Source organism: Heliconius melpomene, chromosome 18 (assembly GCF_056956725.1).
Source record: "Heliconius melpomene rosina isolate 202511_hmr_F chromosome 18, ASM5695672v1, whole genome shotgun sequence".
Classification (NCBI taxonomy): Eukaryota; Metazoa; Arthropoda; class Insecta; order Lepidoptera; family Nymphalidae; genus Heliconius; species Heliconius melpomene.
Genome location: NC_140406.1, coordinates 7,215,626 through 7,233,841, shown reverse-complemented (window position 1 = coordinate 7,233,841; position 18,216 = coordinate 7,215,626). Strand labels below are relative to the sequence as shown.

Sequence of the window (18,216 nt, the reverse complement as noted above, 5' to 3'; positions counted from 1 at the left end):
AGTGTTGCAACTTGCAAGCTGCAAGCTAATAAAGAGTGAGGTATACATGCATTAAGTCATTTAAAACAATTTCATTGGTTAGGATATTTAAAATAGATCTGTGATTGGTCTGTAATAGGTAATGTCATGACTGTCAAACGATTATAGATAATATATTAATTTAATAGGTCTATTATCTTTGGATGTATCAATTAAAAAAAATCTCTGAACTATTTATTTTAAATTATTAATTACGTATATAAAGTTAAAGTACCAATTAATGTATAAAAATAAAACTGTAATATTAATCAAATGTTTAATAACAATAACATTAAATTTAGAATTTAAAGAAAATATTGGTGATAGAAATCAATCAACTTAGATGGCGCCACTGGGATAAAGCAATAAGTGAATGTGCACAAAAAGTGATATTTTTATATTTTAAACAGAAAAATAGAAAATTATTATACAATTTTGATTTATGGTATGTAATATATACTTTAAATTTTACGTAAGTACTTTATCAAGCCTATAGCTTGAAAAAGTTTGTAACCATTTAAGCTCTATTTCATTCTTAGTAAAAAGGGAACTTGTTAGATGGCGCCATTTTTGTAAAACCGCCATCTTTCGTTGTATTTAATAAATATTAGACTTCACGATCTAAAAGTTGTGTTGTTGATATGATATAGTTGAAGTCAAGGATGTTAAAATCAGACAAAGAAGTGAGTTTATTTATACTATAACTTAATTTTTAACCGACTGCAAAGGAAGGGCTATGTACTTTTTAAGAAATGTATATAAAAATTAGAACGTAGCGGGATTTTTTACGAAGAGTTATGTTTTTCGCGCGTATCTTGTCGTTATATGTCTGATAGTTTGCAAAAGGTTTTTGATATTTTTATAAAGTCGCGATGGATAGAGGATATGGACTATCCAAAATTGCCTTAATTAACTTCTATTTTAGACCTAGGATTAGCAAAAAGCATCGCAGAACCTAATTAAAAATTTAATGGCTTTGATCTAATTTAAAATTTAATTTGATTAGATTTTTTCTTTTACATACGCACGACACATGATTTTTTCTATACAGGAAGAAATTAATGAAAATGGTATCTATATTTTAAACGATTTACATAATTTGATCATTTAAAAAATATAATTTTGAATTAATCTACCATCATTTTTATAAACGTTAAAACGTTTTTAAACAAAAACAATATTATATTTTAAAATCGTATATTCTTATAAAAATATTATTACTTTTTTTTACGTACCTATACATATACCTAGTACCCTGCGTATAAGCTATTATCTTTTTTCTTAGATAGCAGATGCAAAACCACAAAAGTATTAGCAATATCCGCGTTTACAGTAAACAACTATTCTTTAGAATGTATCAAAGAAGCCCATGAATGGCGATGTGAGGCCGAACCGCAGGCCTAACTTTTAATAAGATTTATTGTAACCGATCTTGTTTTGACATTTACAATAGATTCAATACATTCTTGGCGGCGAACGACACCTTTGTGTGGTGGTTGTGTGGTCTTATACTTACGTGATGGCCGTTTGGCTTATGTCAAAATTGTTTATAATGCGACACCTGGCTTAGAAAAAGCGCGTTAGATAATACTAATGTTGACTTTGGTTATAGGTATCTTTTATTCATAGAAAGATACATTAAAAGTTAAGAAATATTTCTTGCAAAAATTGTAAGACATTATTGTCTCAAATTTTATTTCTACATTTATTTGTTTAGGTGCCAAGGAACACTTGAAAAAATCGCAGCAAGAAAATTGGATAAATAAGAAGAAATACTTAGTTCTTCTGACATAAAGTTTTTAAGGTAAGTAATTACTTTCGTAATAATGTAACTAATACAGTGTTCAATATTTCAATGAATATATATAGTTATGTATCAATAAAAAAATAATATAATCACAATTAAAGATTGCATTCATGGATATATCGCACCTAAAACAGAAAAGCCCAGAACCCATTGGGTTCAAATACTCACGAAGAACATCAAGTTAGTTTTAAAAAAGCATATATTTAAATATCTAATACTCGATACAAACCAAATAACATACAATGTATGTGACGGGAACCTAATACTAGGTATATCCTCTTAGAATACATTATATGCCATTACCTACATATCAATGTGTTTCATTTAATTAAATAAATATTATTAACAATGTCGTGGGAAATAAAATTAAGTCAATTATTTCGTTAATGGTATACTTAAACAAATTTAAATAGATATAATCAAAGTTTTTATAAAAACAGAGTTATTAAAATCAATACTTATTCTAACGGTATATAAGTAACTCCATGATTATCATGAGTCAGCCTACTTTAGTTAAATTTAATGGCACATTAAATTTAACAACAATCGCTTTTTAGTGACGCGAACGGACATCTTTATGTTTATACGCTGTTAAGATAAAACAGTTTCTACGTTTCCGAACCGTGAATGACTCCTGAGGTATCGCTGGGTGCATTAGCATAACTCAAACGCGTTCCATTGCTATCATACTGTGCGTTTAGTACTTCATACGTTTATGGATGTCTACATTACTTTAAACAATAATAAACTTTATAGTTTGATGATATGAATTCATGTTGCTTATGTATATCTGTCTATTGCATTTGTTTATACTGCTACGAGATTCTGAACTAAATAAATATTCTATCGAGATTGTGTTTAATGAAATGGCTATCATTTATTTTTACTTCTTTAACAATTTTTATTATTTTAATTGGTCTACCAATTTTTATATAATCATGACGCCAATGTACACATACATAATACATTGGTATGATATTAACAATTTCACTTTTTTACTTATATCTGTTTACTTTTTACTAGTGCTCTTTTAACAATAAATGACTTATATATGAAAAACTTCTATCATGTACTTAGTAATAGAACTACATATAAGTATCTAATTAGTACTAAATTAAATAGATTATAAATAAAATTAAATATAATGAATAGATTCGTTGGTTACTTTTAACTTTGCTATATCTACTAGCAGATAGTGTTTGTAGTTCTTATAATTAAGTTTCAGGTCTTAAAATCGTTTATCAATATAATACAACATATAACATTACAGATTTATTCTTGTTATTTAGTTCTAGTGACTACTTATTTTACTTTTTTTATAAAATACTCGTTGTGATTTATTATATATCATATTATTTAAAAAATAAAACTATATGAAAAAAAAATAGGTGCCTGTCATAATAAAGACAAGAACATAAAAAAAATATCTGAAGTGGGAATATCAAAAGTTTTTATTTAGAAAAGTTCACAGTAACGTTAAAGGAACTATCGAACCCTTTCGGAGAAAAGAAATAAAACTAAAAGTACTAAGCTTAAGAAGCGGCCTACTATTAATATGTCAAGGGAATCGTATTAGAATAATGGACCTGTGGGCTGATTTTGGGTCAAATGTGGGATTTATTGATTTTTCTAAACTTATAAAGAATAGATAATAACTGGTCATAATAAGATAAGTACGAGTATATGATATTTTTGTGAAAAGATTATTTGTAGTTACATACTAAATATAGTTTCGTTTTAAGAATACTTTTGGTATATGTAGAAAATATAAATAACAATAATGTAACCAATTGTATGAAGACTAATAATACATACAATCAACACTTATATTAAAAGAGAATGCTCTAGACATTCTTCTTTGTTGCGGAACTCAACGCTTTTATATTGTTACCACAGAGAAAAAATAGACATATTAATAAGTAATCATTCATTCTCCAGAGTGAATCATTCATCGAACCCATAACCGTCGCGCTTACGCTTACGTCGGTCACATGCTTGTATCTCTGCGCCACGACGGTCTGAGTACTAAGTTTCAATATTGAAAATTTCTTAATATTGAAATATTTCAGTATGTAAAATATTATAATTTCAGATGTATTATTAAAGGTAAAGTACTCTTTGGGGTCGCCCAAAATTAGAATCACCAAAATTAGTATGATAAGCATTATCAGATGAAAGCGAACAAGGCGATTTAGAAAACTACACACGTTCCTGATTGGCCATTTCAGTATATCTCTGCCACACGTTATAGGAATCTCCAATAGGTAAATGGATTTAGTTTTTTATATGGAAAAATGTATTAAACTCTGTGAGAATGTTAACTTAAATGTAATAAAATATAAGCGCCTAAATTTTTAATTAGCAAAGTATTATATGCGGAAATTGGCAGTTGACCACAGTCAGTATTTTTGTACTATTTAATAAATAATGTCTTAGCTGTCTTAAAGATGCAAAAAATTGGCTGATAATTTTTAGATCCAATTCTTTGACATCGAGTAGTTTGAATAATATATAGCAATTTATACATCAGTTTGCAAGAGATTAGTTAGGTAATTATTTTGCTTTTAATTAATATAATTTATATCAAATAATATCCTAAAGGAATCTCTATGTATAATATTATTAGCACTATGTATGTACGTAAATCAAATTATAGCAGGATTCCAAATTAGTAATGCGGTGATCGTTACCATGTTAACGGTCTCGTGACATGGCGTGCTGCCGCTACCGCCCATCATTAGCCCCAGATCCCTTTGTGCGTCCACCATTAACCTGGCTTAAACGATTTAATTTTGTATTTTCCCTCCATATATTGCTAACTATCTATGGCACCTAATCACGGCCTACGGACAAGATAATCCACCGATTTATTGCCCATAACACTGGATACTGTCGTCAACTGAATTGATATTGTGCCCATACAGATTTATAAACAGTTTGGTGCTAATGAAATTATATTGGTTACTCATAAATTACGACGACAATGTAAGAGGAGCGAAACCACAATGATGCCTATTTACAATGTATTTGGGTTAATTAGCCCTATGGTCATAACAGAGACCACCCTCAATATTCTGTGTGGTTTACTACAGGGCTCCGGGGTAAAGTGCTTCGTCACATATAATTCATATATGAAGAATATATATTGAATTTATAATTAGTTTAAAACATTTATTATATTTTGTTTTATCTTGAATATGCTTTAATTATATATTAATACTAGTGGGCCCGGACGCGGCTACGCCCGCGAAAATATAAGCCTAAATCATTAAAATAAGTTAAAAAATAATAATAAGTGGAGATTTATTATTAGAAAAAATATCTGAGTAACCGAAATGAACAAACCAAAGAAGTAAAAGTAACTAAAGGAAATTCTTAATATTAGAAAAAAAAACCTAAAGTTTGCTGTGCGCGCGTACTAAACATTTTTCTATATTAAATAATTATTAATTTTTGCGAACAATATTAAATAAAATCTCAAATGATTAAAATTACGATATTTTAAGTGTATAACATCGGTATAGATAAATAAATCGGTATTGTGTATAACATCGAACTGAGATAAATTAATTATAAGCAGCAAATAATTACATAAAAAATAATAGTAATTCGAAAATCTATAAAAATTTACAAAATCATCAGTCATCCGCCCGTTCGCGTCGGTCATACTCATATTATGCCGCCCGAAGGCTAGGTCATTTGGAATCAGTCACATCTTAATTATTTATTAGAATGTTATACAGTAAACTATAATTTCCATCTAGATGAAATGCTAAAAGTGACTATTATATTTATTTTCATAAGGATGAATATCAAATTATAGAAATCATCTAATTTTTGTTAATGATTTGTATAAAGAGATTTGTATAAATCTATATCGGCGCGCACCATGTATGCATTAAGCAAACTCACTGTGGGTGACGTTTTCTTAAAACAGCAAACTTTGCAAGCTGTTGCTTAGCAACGCGTAGCGACGATTGTTATTAACATGGCGGAATAAATTCCTTGTCAAATTAATTATTTTAATATATTGGTATATAACGAAAATATTACAAATATGAGAAAAAAAAAGTATCCTATGTTCATCCCGGGACCCTCAAGTATCTCTATATGAGTATTTTATCACGATTAAATTAGCGGTTTGGCCCTGATTGCGGAAAAGACAGACAGACAGACAGACAGAGTTACTTTCGAATTTATAATATAGGTATGGATAGATAAAAAATTGTATTCTACGAAATATGAACCAAGACTCAACAGAGAACCACAATAATGAAAACCACATTCTTGTGACTAAAAAAAGTACAACAATATATACAAATTAAAAATATTAAAGAAACGTATGTGAAGTGACTTTATAATTAGGGCACCAATGAATAAAATATATAATATTATTCTACAGGCATGGGCTCCTTCGGATCGTGACGTGTCCAAAATTGTTGCGGACAAAGGTCCAGTAGGGTGTGTAGGTAGCAGGACCCACTACCGGCCGCCTCTGCCGTCGACCGTCAATATCGTGGACAGCGGGGCACCATTGTCACTGGGGCTATTGTGGCAGACGCACCGATGCACTGCCTAAAAATCATTAATTTTGTATCACAAAGCAAGAACCCACAAATCGAAGCACTGAAAAAAAATTAAGGGCATTCAGACTCGGTCACTGACACACAGAGATGGGAAATGCGGCCCACGGCTATTTTGATTTGAGTTTTAATTATACGATTTAGATGAATCCCGCCGATGGAGGTTTGCAATTTAAAATAAAAATTTAACTCCAATAACATAACGGTCTGAATGGAGGCGCGACGAAAAGCTTATTAAAATCTATAACTTATACTCATTTTTTATATTAATATTCATATTCATATTATCGTATTTTAAGGTAGATATATTAAAGTAATATTTTTAGTGTAAGGTTTATGAGCGAGGTGCTTAGTACAGTTTAAAACTGTGTTTTGGGTCATATTGATCAAAATAATTAATCGTTTGAATAACATTTGAATAGGTAATGATAATTATTTTTTGTTGTTGTTTATGTCATCCATTAAATGGCTTGCTTAAAGCCATGGTATAAGTTTATTGCATTGCATAATTAATTATTTGTTCTTGAATTTACAGAGCATTCCGACCAGCCTTTATGTCGTATCTGATGTTTTTTATCAGTCGCGGTTACCGAACATGTACTTGTATCGTACGGCTCTACTTCTGACGTACTTGTAGATTGCTAGCACGCGATTCTTTCACATGTTTCGAATCGAGCGCATTGCAGTACTTTTGGTTGACATATTGTATTTATAAGTAGAAATTTTAGATTTGTGTTTAACGAATTGTTTTTGGAAATTTATAACTAATAATACTAGAAAGTTTTAATAAGTAAAATTATTATAAAATTAAAATTATCTTTTTGTTTCCACTTAAGCTTAATGGTAAATAAAAAATATATACATATAATGAAAAATTATCTCTTGTGTGTATTTAACTGCACAACTTCTGTATAGTTTGTATGATAATTATGATGATATCACATTTTTTTTAAATTCCGCCATTATAATTGTCGCTTAATAAATCACTATTTATGTGCATGGACCTTAGTGTTGGTCAAAATCAAATTCACTTTGTACGTCCGTATCTTGACTGTCAATCTTTCATCACTGATTTGTTCTACGCGTGCACAGCCTCGCTATGTTATTCTTTCCAAGCAAGCTATTATGCTTATCGATCTATCTGTAACTTGTTCTTCGTGCCGTATGTACTGGTACCTGTAGTTTTGTGTTTGGACAAATATCAATTCATCGTGCGAAAATTATTAATACTTTTATTGACAGTTACTTAATAATACAAATAAATATTATTTAACTTTGAAGGTTTTACTATGTCTAGATATACATAGAGTGTATGTGATGTGTGTGACGACGTCAAGAGGAAAAAATAAAATATAATTATTATTTTTACTTATCTTTTTGAACTGGTTTTAGCTATAAATTATTGTAACAAAAAACTTTATATCACTTACACTAAATCCTACTTTGAATATTTAGGTACAACTAACAGCCAACGTAAATAGTAAAATTCTTCTGTTTTAAAAGATTTGATGACAATAGAAGTTACGGTTTAAATATTGTTTTTCTTTAAGCTCACAGTTGTTTTTCTGTTATACAGTGTATAATACAGTGGGTGCCCTAAATAAAGTAATATAGAAACAAGTTTTGCGGTAAAGGCTTCTTTGTTCCCATTCTAAATACTCCTGAACGACACGTGTACGGTGGCGGTCACTCGAAAAGTTATAAAACGAATAATACCTCTTTTGTTGGCGTTTTAAATTTAAAGTGAGCTTAGACTAAACTTTTTATTAGAATGGCTTGTTGTTCTATAAATCATTTAGTCTTTTGTGATTAATGTCAATGTTAAAGCGTAAAGATTCATATTTAGTGCAGCGAGTCCTAAACGTCCGTGACAAAACCAACCGGATTAACCAGATCCATAAAATGTGGTGGAAAATAAAAAGTTTCTGCTTACTGTTTACACATTTCTTCTATAGCTAATTATTTATTAAAATCCCCACATAAATTTTCATTCGTTTGACTGCATAGGAAACGGTTTAGAGTTCCGTTGGCGTTATATAAAATCTATTTAGATTTTTTTTGTAATAGTTGAAATATATATTAGGTATATAATTGTTAATTCAACCTTAGTTTATAAGAATAAAACTCTATTCGAGGTAATGTTTATATATGAAAATATTTTCATATTCACCCCACACGCAACTGGTATAAAATAAGTGGAAAATTACTAGTAGAGTAAATTATGAAAACATAGGTTTAATTTTGCATTCCCAGTAAAAAATATATATATTTAGTAAGAGAATTTATTACTTTTTATTACTTAGATATATTATAATCAAAAGAACCTTTAAGAAATAATACTAACTAACTTTATATGACAAAAATATTTAAACAAACCATTCAACTATAATAGCATGTGGCGTAACAAATACGATTAAGCCGCTGTTGTCAGAGATCGAACACAGATGTTTGAGGTAAAATTAAAAAGTGCGGTGAAAAAATAAAGCATTTTTTTTGTATTGGCCAAATTCTCTTTATTCCGAAAACCTGAATCCACGGCCCCTCCAACAAATAATGCTAATCATAATGGCATTACATTCATTCGAATTTCGTCAAGTATCTGGGGATCGGGCTTGGTTTCTCATCATTATTTTTTTGCGGAGCTCTTCTAGTGAATTCCTTATTACGAGACGCTAATCTTATCACAATTTCTGTATAAAATTACTAATTATGTCATTGCTTTGATTGCGCGGTATAATTTTGTTAGTGGAAGTTGTTTCACTTTTCCGTTTTGTGCTTATTAGTTGGTAATTAAAATTACCTGATTATTAATATTCATAAATAAAAAAAAATAACATAGGACTAAGCTATAAGAACTTTTTAACGTCTTTATATTTTTTCTACTTCTTAATATTATTTTGGTATAGTATTTTTTTAACTTCACTCTTACGCATCGTCATTATCATTAATCACGTTAATCCTGTTGGTTTCCTCATAAAACTTTTATGAGGTTTATCAACAAATGATGCACATTCGAGTATAATATTTTCCAAAATGTTAACAATATGAGCTTAATGTTAGCTTTTCAAACTGCACCGTGTTGCACCGCCATTACCACAACTGATACAAAATATTTTGACATTCACTGCCAAAAATGTATGGGCCTTTGGGGATTCCAACCATTAGAACTATAGATGGTGGACGCGGTAGGAAGATCGATTCGATTTGATCATTTTTTTTTTTCAACACACAAAAGACCCTATTTATAAATAGATAATGGAATAGCAAAGTAACAGTTGGCAAGGATCGATTCGACTTGTAATGTGGTTAGTTATGGTGATCAAAGTCATATGGTGATTTCATTTGACGCAACTATTGTTGTCGTCGCCCTCCTAATTAAAAGCTACTGTATATTTGATTTTAAAACTTATTTATCTAGAAATGCTTTTTTACATTATGTTATATATCATGAATTATATAAGAAAAATAATATTATTAATAGCTCAACTCAGCCCAGATCTCAAGAACGATAATTAATAAAAATTTTAATTATTTTGAATGAAACATTTGAACATTAACAATATAATGGGACTAACCAAAGTAAGTTTTCAATTATAATTATGAGAATATTATCTTTGAGCCATATATTTCAATATATAGCACCTCCATGATTTGAAGTCATACACTAAAGTATAAATCAAGTCATATGTTTTAGATTAACGACTACAGTTGGACATTAACAAGGGTATTATACTCCGTTTGATTCATGGTTCACATCAAACGATTATTTTGACGGATCCGGAAAAAATTATTTTCTAAGAACAGTACAGGATGCATGCGCTATAAAAAGTAGATGAAGCATCTTCAGTGGTTTCTTATAGTTATGGTGTTTACCAGAATAAGATGGCTCTTGTAAAAAGAAGTCATTGTACAACCTTTTTCGTGAGTTCTCCATTCAACGTGACACTGGCGAAGTGATTTTGTGCTCAACTGGCACGCTCGGAACGCCATAATAGAAAGAACAGAACAGAACAGAACAAAAAGTCATTTATGTGCTTAAGTTACTGTAAATAATATTATACGAGTATAATCAAATCAATATTTTTAGCTATATTGATATTCACAACACAGATTTTTTGTATATATATAATTTACTTATAATTATATTTATTTTGCTTCTTAAAACTTCACGTTGTTAAATGTACCTTCTTATTAAATAGTATTTTAGGTGTTCTAAATATTAGACCTAGATTTCCATTTTAAAAAATAATAATGTTCAATTGTAAACTAAGTTGTATCTCCAATCTGCGCTTCAACAGAACTCTGTGTATAAACGTAGTACCTACGAGTGACTCCGTAATGCTGTGATTTACAGCTTCCTGAACGAGAGGGCGTCTACCACCTGACAGCTACTAACGACACTGTTTAGTGTCTCCACTATATATGTATGTATTTATATTATATTCTCTTTTCTAGCGATGCATATTATTGATTTATTAGTCGTTTAACATATTATGTTCTTCAAACAATGTTGTTACTAAAATCAATCTTTAATTAAACACAATTTTACACATATTAAATGTGCTTAAATTTTAAGTTTGACTGTTATTCAAATTCAAATACAAAATATTCTTTCAAAAGTGTAAATAATAAATAAATAAGAAATTTATATTATTAGGTACATTTTTATAACGACTAAATAAATTACTAATTTACTTGCTTCTTTCATATAATAGGATGCTTACAGAGAACCTAGTGTTAAAAATCCTCCTTTCTCTACATTCCGGAATTTGAGACATCGTATGTTGAATATCAAATGTTCTTTGGGAGTCGAAAATTGAAAATTATTAATATTCCGCAGAGGGGGACAAAAACTCGCAAAATATATGTTCATTTTCTCGCTCTGGTAACGGAGGTTAAGCGCGGCGTTGAGTTCCGCCACTCAACACGCAATATATCCAGAATTCAGAGATAACGGATCGGAAGTACCTTAGCGGGAATGGAGTGTGTTGACACTAGGTTTCTACGTTCCGTATGCTTACCCTCTACCTATTATGTACGGAATTCAGCGTAAAGCTAATAAAAAATAAAATAAAATAATATTTTTTCTTATAAAAAGAGAAATATTTTCTTATTCACTGCTAAACGTGAAGGGCCCTCCCTTTGATTAGTTACCTCTTTGTTCAACGTACCTCTGAGTGCCAATAAAATTCTTTCAAGTTCCCGACAGCATTTACACTTAAGTGCAATTATTGTATGCCAACAATTGCGGTATTTTCAGATATCTGATTGACATTTTTTCCAATAATATTTGAAAACAAATCGTTGATTGTGGCTGTTAACATTGTGAAAGGGTTAAATGAAAGTACCTACATATATTATAATACATCAATAGAGGTTAACAGTTCAAAGCTTTAAGTGCTCTACATGAAGGCAAAATAAAGAGCATTGCCATGGTTCATAACAAAAGGCGTTTAATATTTTGAAAGCCTTTCCCCACGCCTACTATGAGGCTTAATATTATTTTTTTATAATTATTATTAACTGTATGCTATACCTATTATACTTACAAATAAAAATGTATAGAAATATAAATAATTATTTAGATAACTTTTAATTTGTTATTAATAAATTTAACACAATATTAACTTAAATGTAAATAAAAATCTAAATATAAAGAACTATAAAGAAATCAGACAATTATCTTATCACGCAACTTTTATCTATAGACAATTGCAGCAAGTGGAAGTAAGCTTAAACCTCTGATTTCATTAACATTTTGCAAATTCCTGATAATAAGTATTTATCACTAAAATCCCTTATGTACTATTTATCTGTACAGGTAAGGAATATGCAAGAAAGGACAAAACAGCTGTTTTCATTATCTAACGACCCAAAAAAAAACTTGCATAATTAGGCAAGTTTATTTATGATAATTTTATCATTATAATTAAGGATTTTACTAACATTTATACCTGCTGAACTTTGTTAATGTTAGCATTGATATACCGTTATATAAAATGCTTACAGAGGTAAAATTTATAATAATATTACATATAATAATCACTTCAAGACTTAAGAAGTGGAGGAAAACTAATTAAATAACATACGTAAGGTATAATTGATATCTGGTATGCTATTGAAAGTTTACGATTGAGTAAAACAAACAAAGTAAAGAAGTATGTTTATAAAAGCTCGCGAAGCGCGCTCCTGTTCATGCTAATCTTGCGGCGAGCAACTTGTTGCCGCTGTGAACTTTTGAAGGGAAGAGGACGGCGCTAGCGGACCTCTTCGTCGGGGGAGGAGCGAGTGCGGGGAGCCGACGCGCCTCGCGGCCTCGCGCGCACCGGCACCGTCAGTCGCTCCTCGCTCGGCGTCGCGAGCGGACTGTGCTGTTGTAGTACGTTATGAGTCATACGTCGAAACAAGTTTGACAGGAAATTCGTAAAGTTTTCCGACTGCAGCCGGACTAGCGATGTGCGTGTACATAACGAACCAACTAGTGACGTATTGAATAGTGACAGTTTAAGTTAGTTTTCGAAATGTTTTCTATTGGATTATTAACTCTGTGTGTCTGGAGTTGGATGTATCTGAGTGCTGGTGGTGCGTCTCTGACGAGTCGGGTGGCGGAGGCCCCGCAGGAGTGCGAGTGGCAGCGGGTGTCGGGCGGCGCAGGGGAGCCCACGCGAGTCCAGCTCGCGTGCTCGCTGCGGACCGCCGCGGGCGCAACCGACTTGCTGGCGGGCCTGAGCACGTCTCAAGCGCAACGAATTACTTCGTTGGATCTTCATTGTACAGATGTGCTTTTCTTTGAAAGCTCCCTTGATGTCGGCAGAAGAAAAGAGGAAGGCATGGAACTTTTGTCGCGATTTCACAATTTAAAAGAAATGAAAATCGAATCTTGTAAAATAAGATATGTACCGTCGGCCGTGCTATCGCCTCTTAGTGGTCTACGAACTCTAGTTATTCGTACTCACAATACAGATTGGTCTGCAATGTCAATGGAATTTCACAGGGATTCTTTTCGAGGGCTAACTGATTTAAGAAATTTGGATTTAGGAGACAACAACATATGGATATTGCCTTCAGAAATATTTTGCCCACTCTATAATTTGAAAGAGCTTAATATTACGCAAAATAGATTACAAGACATATCGAACTTGGGATTTTCGGATTGGGGAAATGGACCAACCGCTCCGGGCAAATCTTGTAACACCGTTTTGGAAACGTTAGACATGTCGTATAACGAAATAAGTGCATTGCCTGATAACGGACTCTCAAGTTTACGCGCACTTCAAAAGTTATTTTTACAAAACAATAGGATATCGAGTGTGGCTGATCGCGCTTTTGTCGGCTTAAGTGATTTACAAATACTTAATTTATCAACGAATGCTTTAACTGCGCTACCCCCGGAGATGTTTCAATCGTCGCGAGATATCAAGCAAATTTACTTAAATATCAATTCATTAAGTGTACTTGCACCCGGATTACTGGAAGGACTGGATCAGCTGCAGATATTAGACTTGTCTTTTAATGAATTAACTAGCGAGTGGGTTAATAGAGACACTTTTTCTGGCTTGGTTCGACTTATCGTATTAAACTTATCGCATAACAGAATAATAAAAGTAGATTCTCTACTATTTCAAGATTTGAATAATTTACAATTTCTAAGTCTTGAATTTAATAATATTGCACGAATAGCAGATGGTGCGTTTTCAAATTTGAAAAACCTTCATTCTCTATCTTTGGCTCATAATAACATCATAGAAGTCGATATTAGCCACTTCTCAAACTTGTATGTACTAAATCAACTCTTCCTCGATGGTAATAGAATAAATAAAGTGGATTTGCGTGCATTTGAAAACATTACAAAGTTGCACGATTTGGGATTGAGTGGTAATCAGCTGACGGAGGTGCCTGAAGCAATAAAAACATTACGATTTTTGACATCCTTAGATCTGGGCATGAACAAAATAACAAAAGTGACAACGACACAATTTGAAGGGTTGGATGATTTATACGGCCTTCGTCTTGTTGGAAATAAAATTCAAAAAATATCCAAAGATACATTTTCCGCTTTGCCTTCTCTTCAAATATTAAATTTGGCTTTAAATAATATTGACCAGATTGATGATGGAGCTTTTGCGTCGAATATGCAACTGAAAGCAATTGGTCTTGATGGCAATAAGTTAGTGGATTTAAAAGGAATATTTACGAACACTCAACCACTCGTATGGTTAAATGTATCTAACAATGAATTACTTTGGTTTGACTATAGCAATATACCTACAAACCTAGAGTGGTTGGATATGCATGAAAATAAAATTGAAAAAATTGAAGACACGTATGGTGTAAAGGAAACCTGTAACGTTAAAATGCTTGACGTCAGCAATAACAAAATAAAAAGTATTGATGAGTTCTCGTTTCCAAGCAGTATTGAAACAATTGTTTTAAATAATAACCAAATCGATAAAATAAACCCTGGTACTTTTCTTCAAAAATATAATTTGAACAAAGTAATACTTTATTCTAATAAAATAAAAACGCTAGATGTTGGCGCCTTCGCAATATCCTCTGTTCCCCAAGACAAAGACCTGCCGGAGTTCTATATAAGCGAAAATCCCTTTGAATGTGATTGCACAATGGAATGGCTTCAGAGAATTAATCATAATCAATTAAGTAACCTCCGACAACGACCGAGGGTAATGGATTTAGAAAATGTGAGATGTTCTTTGACACATTCACGAAGTAATTCTGAAATGCTTCTGTTAGAAGTCAAATCTGCTGAATTTTTATGCGAATACGAGTCACACTGCTTCACTCTATGCCATTGTTGTGATTTTGATGCCTGCGATTGCAAGATGACATGTCCAGATAAGTGTTCGTGCTATCATGATCTCACCTGGAACTCCAACGTTGTCGATTGTTCAAACGCCGGTTACGATCACGTGCCAGAAAAAATACCAATGGACGCAACTGAAATTTATTTAGATGGAAACGATCTCAAAGAATTGGGAAATCATCAATTTCTTGGTAAAAAACGATTACAAGTTTTATATCTCAACAACAGCGATGTCAACACAATACAAAATAGAACATTTACTGGTATTGAATCCTTGAGAATACTTCACTTAGAAAATAATAATTTGGAAGTAATAACAAATAATCAGTTTACCAAATTGAAAAATCTGAATGAACTTTATTTACAAGATAACAAAATAAAACACATAGAGAAAGACACTTTCAATTATTTATTATCTCTAGAGTACTTAAATCTCGATAATAACGGATATGTTGATTACATGCCTTGGAATGTTATTTCTGACAACAATCCGCGCACACGTGTTTCTGTTGAGGGGAATAATTGGATATGCGACTGTAAAGATGTAACGCAATTGAATCAGTGGTTAATAAAAAAGGGTATAGACACAGAGAACTTGATATGTTACTCCGCTCATGGTTTACCAATGAACAAAACTATAGCGGCTGTTGCTATGGAATGTAAAGTAGATACAACCACAGAAGAAACTGGAACTGAAACTTTAAAACGATTATTCGTAGAAACTAATAGCGGAGTCGATAGTTATGTTTTGTATATCATAGGAGTGGTAGTTGTACTATTCATAGTTTTAATATTAGTACTCTACTGTAAATTCCAAGAAGACATTAAGCTGTGGATGCATTCGAGGTATCGCAAAAGAGTGTTTAGTTCCATGCCAAAAGATCTAAACGATAATAAAAATAAGCGATACGACGCTTTCTTTGTCTACAATGCAAGGGATGAGGATTTAGTGTCGCGTAATGTTAGTTCTGAGCTGGAAAACTCAGGATATTCTTTGTGTCTACAACATAGGGACTTGCAATTAATTGAAAGACGATCTAGTGAAAGTTTAGTTAATGCTGTTGAGTGCTCTAAAAGACTAGTAATAGTGTTATCGAAACATTTCTTAGAACAAGAGTGGGTTGCGCTGGACTCTCAAGCGGCCGTTCAAAGTGCTATAAACTCTGTGAACGTGAGACATAGACGACAAAAAATAATATTTCTTGTTACGACTGACCTTAGTGCCATAAATGTCGATCCTGACCTAAAAAGTTTGCTTAAAACGTGTAGTGTGATAGTGTGGGGCGAAAAGAAGAGTTGGGAAAAACTAAAATTTCGTTTGCCCGACGTAGACGTCACGTTACCCAATAGGACGTTTCATAACGCGAACAATATAAAAACTAGTAATAGGGAGGGGTTTGGGAGGCATGGGAATATGAGGTACACAGCTCCCCCGACCTCTCATGACCCGTGGTACAAGTACGGGATGGCTCCTCCAATTTTAATGATGCCAAGTCCTATGCATTCGACAAGTGCAAGTGCAGAGGTATCGGCTCGCAGTACGGAGGACGAGACGTGCTCGGTGGCCAGCAGCGAAGGGCGCCCCGACGACCGGCTACCGCATCATCATAGCTATGTCTCTATAGACAACCACCAGTGTGAGGAGCGGCCTCTTAGGTCCGCTCAACAAATACCCATGTCAAACACGCGGCCTACTAACGTAAGAAAGACTTACTTTGTGTAAATTTTATAAAATGTGATTTATTATAATTATTTGTAAATATAATAATATAACAGTGTAATATTTTTTCTAATGTAATTATTTTAAATTAAAGTAAGAGATCTAAGTTGGTGCTGAAAGCTAAGATTTGTATAAATATTATTATTAATGTTATTGTATAACGTAGTTTATAATATTTCTTATTCTATGTTACTTTCAATTACAAGTACTGCAAGTACCTTGTCTTTGGACAAACCACGTAATAGTATTCGATTGCATTTAAATAACATTGTACCTGTTTATCGTGACAGCTATCGTGTAAGTTTCTTTAGTATGAACAAGATTTATTATTACAAAAAAACATTCCTCCTATAGAACAGCCTGTGTATCATCCATGTGTAATTTTGTAAGGTTCCTGAATTTACTATAGAATACGATTAATTTGTGATAATTTAGGTACTTATTTTATTACTATTATCTTCAACATAATACCTACTCGTACATATGTATATGTAAGATAAGATTCATTTTTGTAAAATTATGTAAATATTAGGTTAATCTGTCGAAGAACTGAAAATGTACCCTAGTCAATGGTAAATAACTATTCTATAAATAGTAATTATGTAATATGTGATGTAATTATTATTACTTTTAATATTAAAAAAAACGTATTTATTACGCTTCCAAAATGCAAATTAAAAATAAATTAATATTTTGTCTTATTTATGTCTTTTATTTTATAAATATCCACTGTAGATTAGTCGATAGAGTTTATAAGAGCTATTTAGCTAAGCATTTTCTTATTTAAAAAACGTATAAAAATCCTATAAATTAAAAATATTAAAGAGCTGTTGAAGTTTGAACCAAACTTATTTGTTTATAATAACGTCATCGTTAATTGTAATTACAAACTTATATCTAAAATCTGAGTGATTGAATAGTGAGGCGAGAGTAAAAAAATTTACCGTCATAATCAATTTAACGAATAGCTTTATTCGCTCATCTACATTCGAATGTATAAATATTTATTTTATCTAAATTGATCAAACGGGATAAGATCGCAGCGTGGCCGTTTAGATTAAGGCTGTCCGCAAACATGACTTCATTCAAATTTTAACGTTAAAACATTGCGTAAGATTAATGCGTTTTGTAAATTGTAAATATAATGTTAAACAGAACTAGGTCAATTATTTTCTTTTTTAAATTTTTTAATATGAAATTTATTGATGTATAACTTTATTTTAATAATTAATATTAAAACGCAAACACCCATGTCTACGTCTCTCGT

At 31.7% G+C, this 18,216-nt stretch overlaps 1 pseudogene across 1 annotated transcript; it reads left to right on the top strand.

Moving 5' to 3' along the window:
• The first annotated feature begins 12,734 nt into the window (after positions 1-12,734).
• Positions 12,735-17,647, top strand: LOC146529391 (toll-like receptor Tollo pseudogene; annotated as a pseudogene). Its single transcript, XR_014879012.1, has one exon. The product of XR_014879012.1 is annotated as a toll-like receptor Tollo pseudogene (transcript).
• The last annotated feature ends 569 nt before the right edge of the window (positions 17,648-18,216 follow it).